We start from the raw sequence: 7,057 nt of genomic DNA on the forward strand, positions 1-7,057 counted from the left end.
GATAGTAACCTTTAAGAATCACCATGGGTCCTCTGGTTCTTGGTGGCTGAGGAAATTAAGCCTGTCTTCTTAGCCTAGCCACCAAGAACACCTGTTCTGGCCCTAGCAAACTGCAGGGGCTGGCCTAAGCTCTGAACCAGGCTTTGTGACTGCCTTCTGTGGAGGCCTGGATGGAAGACTCAATCTGAGAGTCCTGCTCTGACCCTGGAGCCTAGCTCTACCCCCCTCCCCCTCGGAGTGTTTGTATGCCTAATTCCACAAATAAAGGTGAGTAGGCAATTCTGAGTCCCTCTTCCCCTTGTCTGATGAGAATAATAAGCTGCAACTACATTTGAGCTTTGTGCTGATACTTAGGGCTGGCATAGTGTCTTACCTGCAGGAAGTCCCCAGCCCAGAATTTAATCAGGGTAGGGAGAGGACAGAGCAGGGATGAAAGATATAGCAAGATACTCCGTGGATGCTGGTGGAATCTCTGGTTCTATACTACTATGTGTTGATTCCATTTTTCTGCCTCCTGACTCAAAAATAAAAGCCGGAAAGCAGCTGCCACCAGGACAGAAAGCAAATACATTGACTTGACACTTAAAAAATCCTTATACTGGACACTGCCTTGATTCAGGGTGAAGCTTGGGCTAATGACATTAATAGTAAGTGTACAGTGTGTGGAGGAAACAGAGACGGTGGTATGGGAAAATGTTACTGAACAGCCCTGGGGCCGGGAGTGGGGGGTGAACCTAGAGACAGATGTGATCTTTGCAGATACTTTCTTGTACAACCCAATGGGGAAAAGTAATGGAAAAACAGGCCAAAAAAAAGGTGGAAAAGGGGAAAATGATCTTCAACAAAATATGGGGGAGTATGTCCTTCCTGGACTCTGTACCCCAAGTGGGAACTACGAGGAATACTCAGATGACAGACAGTCCTCAATGCATTAGGGAAACACACACCCAAATTTGCACCTGAACTCCTTAGCTTAACATCGGACCTACAAAAAGATAAGAGTTTCTCTTTGGTCATGATTATTACAGTGACTAAAAGGCTCATCATTTCCTGCCAAGCCCTCATTTCAAGAGCACCATGGGAAAAGGGTGTATTGTGTTCCTAATTCCTATGGCTAGACTTGGTCTTCAAGGAAACAATAGAGACCATTCACTTGGGCTTCATTTGAGATTGTTGAGTGTGTGAGCATTTCGTTTCTTTTAGCCCTTAGGAGTCTAGAGCCCAACAAAATAAGCACCTAAAAATGGTTACATCCAAGGGAGGGGGGAGGTGACCAAGGGTAGAGGGGTAAACAAATGCTGGGGGTTAGGGGCATGGAGAATGCAGGCAAGAAGTTATTGTATATACCAAGGCAAGAATTTATTGTAGATTGAAGGGGAGTGAACAATGTTGAAGGGCGTGGCACTGGTCAAGATGCATTGTATTCATAAACTGCTTTGTTATATGCCACCTCCCTGCATTTGTGGCCACACAAGTCTCTCCAGGGCCCCTGTGCCAAATCTGGCTGAAGTCTATTCTATCTGGCTGAAGCCTGTTCTCGTCTCCCTTGTGTTCACTTAGAATGGAAATGCTGGAGGAGAGAGAATAATGGCTTATTAAGGCACCAGAACCGAACATATGGATGAAGAACACAGCTAGTTAGTACCACATGATGGACGAGTTTGGCAATAGGCCCAGGTTTTGAGCTACTCCTGCAAAAGCAAATCACAGCTATCAGAGCCTGGCTTCTTTCCTGTCTGTGACAGAGTAGCCACAGAAGGTTATAAAAATTGTTCTTAGAAAAGTAGACTTCTGGTCCTGGTTTGACACATACCAGCTGTGCCTTTGAGCTGTTAAAATTAAAGCAAGACTAATCAAATATGTAAATGATAGTAACAATCTTTAGCAGTTTCACATTGTGCTGGGCATTGTTCTAAGGTTACAGGAATGAATTGATGAAGTCCTCAGCGTGACCTTGGGAAACAAGTACTACAACTGATTGATGGATGAATGAAGGAATTGAGGGCTGGTGAGAGAGCAGGGGCTATACCTCCAAGGTCTAGTCCAAAGTCAACACTGTTAACAACTAGGCTGTGAGTCAATGGGATATAAAGGAGAAAGAGAAAAACAAACTGAAATGCTTATATTCCATTGATTTTTAAACCACAAAAATTTCCCCATGCTTTAACACCTTTGCAAATTGTTACCTAAAAGATGTCATAGAGCTGGTTACTAGTGGCTGGTGCCTATCATTAACTATCAGGTAGCTGAAATCCGAAGATCAGTGTTCAAAGCCAGCCCAGGCAGACAAATCTAAGAGACTCTTTTTTCCTCTCTCTCTCTCCTCTCTCTCTCTCTCTCTCTCTCTCTCTCTCTCTCTCTCTCTGTTTTTCTCTCTTATTAGGCTTGACCTTAGGGCCTGGAGCACTGTCCCTGAGCTCTTTTGCTCAAGGCTAGCACTCTACCATTTTGAGTAATAGCTCTACTTCCAGTTTTCTGATGGCTAATTGGAGATAAGAGTCTCACAGACTTCCCTACCTGGGCTGGCTTTGAACCTCAATCCTCAGGTCTCACTAGCTAGGATTACAGGTGTGAGCCACCAGTGCCTAGCTTCCAAGAGACTATGTCTCCAGTTAACCAGCAAATAGCTGGAGGCCAACATCAAAAGAGAAAAGAAAAAGAGGAGAGGAGGGGACAAAGAGAGGGAGGGGGAAGATGTCTTAGAATTAGTTACAAAATAAACTGAGGAAGTGATTTTTGAATAATTGTTAGAATTCCAGCTCTACTTCAACTCCTATTTGTTAGCTACAATAGCAATTAATGTTAAGTATGTGTTTTGCACTTGCAGTGCCTAGAATAGAGCCGTAGATATCATGGATACTAAAGGCATCATGAGTCTGAGAACTTACAATGACCTAAAAGCACCCATGGCCAGTTAGCCCTCCTCTCTCCAGGCCTGTATGCCTGGAAATATTTTTCCCTCTGGTATCCTCTCAAAAAAAGAGAAAAGTAAACTATGAGTTTACTTTTTAACTTCATCTTCTTTACTCTCTGTTCCAACTCCAATCAACCAACCCACAGTGGTTCTTTATTGCTCACACTAAATCAATCCAGGCCTTTCTCTGCAGTTCTTTGTGTATTGCTTGTCCCTTCCTTCTGGAGCTGCCCAAGGAAGGTCTTCTCATCTGTGTTTGTTCTTGTGCCACTGACATACTCAGTGCCAAGAGTGCCCAGCCCAGGGCGGCCCTCAACAGCCTTTCCTGAATACATTCAAAAATGCAAACTCCTCAGAGAGTTTTGCTTGGTGTTTATGTGCCCTGTACTAGTGTTTGCTCACCTCCTGAAAAGGGAGACCATGGAGAGATGGAGCCCAGGCAGAAAGTCAAACAACCTGCATTTGGACCATCTAATCTTAGAAACCCTAGAGAAGTGGCCAGTTTGGGAGAAAAAAGCTGCCTGAAACAACATTTAAATGGGATACTAGGAAACATTGGATGATTGCTAGCATTTAACAGACACAGATGGAAAAACTGAAGAGTCTTGACTAGGTCCTTGATTAAAAATCTATCTATCTATCTACCTATCTCTCTATCTCTATCTATCTATCTATCTATCTCAAAGACATTTGAGTATAATTGGCAAGTTTAAAATCAAGCTGAATATTAGAAGCCACTAGAGAATGACTGCTGAGTGTGCTCTGATAATGGCACTCAGGTTAAGTAGGCTATTCTGCTACTCTGGGCATAGATGCTCAAATGTTCATAATAGAAAAAAAAATCACACCACCTGCAATTTTGTTTTCATATGCCTCCCAAGAGCAGGTGCCACTCATTCATGTGATGGTCTTCCCACCAAGTCCCCCACAGTCGGTCTCCTGACACCCAGGTACCTTCGGTGTCCTGGACCTGTCCCACTGATAAGAGGAAAACTTGGATAGGAGGCAACCCAAGGGTAAGTACAATGATGAAACCAGGTCCTAGGTCAACATTCAGTTTCCATTTAGGTCCTACATTGTGACATTGGTTTGAAAACACTTTCGATTTCCTTCGTCATGAATCATAGGCTGTGTTGGCCAGCATCCCCCAAGCCCTATTGGGGCAAATTCGACTCCACTGGTCTTATTGTTTACTAGTGGAAAATCACCAGCTAGTCTATAGAGCACCTGACCTTGGCAATGTCTCCATTTCCACCTTGTTTTCCTCTACTCATGACTTAAGCTGAACGTGTCTCCTGCCTTACCAGGTGATGTGTTTATGCCTTTGCTACACAGAGAAGAAAATACAGGCCCACAAATATAACGTGTCATGCCCAAAGCCAGCTATCCAAATGAAGAACCTTGATTCTCATTTCTCAGGCTTCAGTATCCCTCCTGGCAAAAGCTGGGCATTCTTCAAAGACCCTCATTACTTTTGTTTCCCCTTCCTATTTTATTTATTTGTGTCGGTCCTGGGGCCTGAACTCTGGCCGTGGGTGCTGACCCTCAGCGCCTACTTCCAGCCTTTTCTGTTTATGTGGTGCTGAGGGATTGAACCTAGAGCCTCATGCAGGCAAGGCAAGCACTCTACCACTGAGCCACCTTCCCAGCCCCCCCCACCCTTCCTATTTTAAAAAGCCCGAAAGAAGCCCATAGCAGGAAGATTAAAAAATTATGAAGCTAGTCACTGACCCAGGTGGACCCTATTTCTAGCTACAGCCAATGGAAAATTGCCTGGTTTTGATGTTCTCTGTTGGGAAAACCTGTTTTTACAACCTGGATCTGATCTACATGTTAGGGATTTAGCCATTCCAAGATTAACTGGACCTTGTTGAATTTGAAGCCTATCTTCTCTCAAAAAAATTCTTCCCCTGTATTACTATTATTACAAAATTAAAAGTCCAAATTGGAAGCCAGTAGCTCATACCTATAAGCTTAGCTACTCTGGACGCTGAGATCTGAGGCTCATAGTTCAAAGCCAGCATGGACAGAAAAGCCCATGAGATTTTTATCTCTGATTATACCAATTAAGCTGGAAGTGGTTGTGATTCAAGTAGTAAAGTGCCGGCCTCGAATGGGAAAGCTAAAGGACAGTGTTTGGGCTCTAAGTTCAAGTCTCAGAAGTGTCATATATTAATTAACTAATTAATTAATTGAAAGTATGTTAAGGTAGCCAAGGGAGAGTTGTGTCATTTACTCCAACAAATCTGGAAAAGATTCGTCTTTTCTCTGAATTTCAAAATCCTTGCAAGTACACGGATGAAGAGTTAAGGAAAGCGAGCTTCCTCTGAAAATTGAACGTTCCCTTCAGCAAAGAGGCATCAACTTCACAGAGCAGGAGAAAGCTTCTGGAAGTGGCCAGGATGGGCAGAGGGTGAGGCCTGGGGTGGTGAGGAATGTCTCAGCCCTTGGAAAGAATGTGTCTCCTAGGCAATGCTGAGGAGTCTTTTCACTTTAAAGGAGAAACACCTACTGGATTTCCAGAGAGAAACACGATGGCTGCAACCAAAAGAAGCAAGAAAAGAACAAAACAAGTCACAACAGCTGGCTCCAATGCGGCCACACCAGTAACGTGGCTGTTGGAAAGATTGTGCGAACATTATCCACAAAGTAAAGCCAGAGCACGCGGGGCCGTGGAGCCTTCCAGGGGCTCACGGGGTGGTTTTTCCATCTCAGGATAAACTTTATGTTGGCCCTCATAGGAAGACCTTGTCTTTCCTAAGGGAGAGGGTACAGGATCACCTCAAGGGGCAGGGGCACTGGGAAGGAACTCAATCTCTCATGGGATTTTAGGGACCAACTAACAGGGGCAACACTTCAGACTCATTTTTTGAGATAAGTGCTTAAGCAGGAACAAGGAATTGCCACTATGTATTTTGCTTTTCACTTTTACCTGAAAAGAAATAGCTAAAAAAAAATAAAAAAATAAAGTGGGAACTGGGTGTTGATGACTCTCACCCATAATCCTAGCTACTCAGGAGCCTGAGACCCGGAAGATCATGATTTGTAGCCAGCCCAGGCGGAAAAGTCCCAGAGAGTCTCTCTCTAATTAAGCAGCAAAATACTAGACTGGAGGTATGGCTCCAGTAGTAGAATGACATCTATGAGCTAGCAGGCCAAGTAAGAGCACAAGGCCCTGAGTTCAAGCTCTGGTCCTTCACTCATGTGCGCGCACGCGTGAACACACACACAGACACACACACACACACACACACACACACACACACACACACACACACACACTGTGTACCTGCTATTTTAGGCTACCTATCTCAGAACATCATCAGATTTTGCCAGTAAAAGCCAGACTGACATTAGACCACATTTTAGGTGACTAGAGAGAATAACAATTGGTGGTGAAGCAAACTGCCAGAATGACCTGAAGAAGAAAAGCAGTGACCAGAGACATTAAAAAATAATGGCTGCCAACAGATTACGCTTAGGACCATGGTAAGCTCCGGGGCTGTTCGCCGCTGTTTGGGTGAATCTTCTAACTGCCTGCCTGTCAGCTGTTTGCCTTGATCTCTAGCTTGCCCTGATAGGGAGGAAGTCCGTCAGAAATCACCAATTTGAGAGGAGCGTGACAGTGGCTTCCAAATATTGGTCATGCTGTCTCAGGAGGACGAGCTAGGGGATAGATTGCATGGAATGGGTTCATGTGACCAAGTGACTTTTCTACTTCTAGAAACCTGAAGAGGTGACAATGCAACAAACTGGGGTCTCCCTGTGAGGAAAAGAGCTAAACAAGTGTCACCCCAGCTCCTGAGGGGGAATTACGAGGTACAACTGCCGGGGGTCCCTTCATCTCTATGTCTGCCTCAGGGCCAGCACCCTGCATCCCAGAGGAAGGATACTGGGCCTTCAGTCTCACTCTGTGTTTGACCAAAGGTGACACTGACTTAGTGGACTAAGGTCGTGCCCTTCCCCTCCCCCCCAATCAATAACTGAATGTGACTTATCAGAAAGAGAAAGGATTGTTTACTTTTAAACCCTGGATCCCATAAAGGCCGCGGGGGGAAAGGCTTTAAAGTCATAGACTCTCAGAGATCTTGCCCACGGCAGCCCACACACACCTCGCAGAAATATGAAGAATGGAAGCCGCCA

Source organism: Dipodomys ordii, unplaced genomic scaffold (assembly GCF_000151885.1).
Source record: "Dipodomys ordii isolate 6190 unplaced genomic scaffold, Dord_2.0 Scaffold43, whole genome shotgun sequence".
NCBI classification, from domain to species: domain Eukaryota; kingdom Metazoa; phylum Chordata; class Mammalia; order Rodentia; family Heteromyidae; genus Dipodomys; species Dipodomys ordii.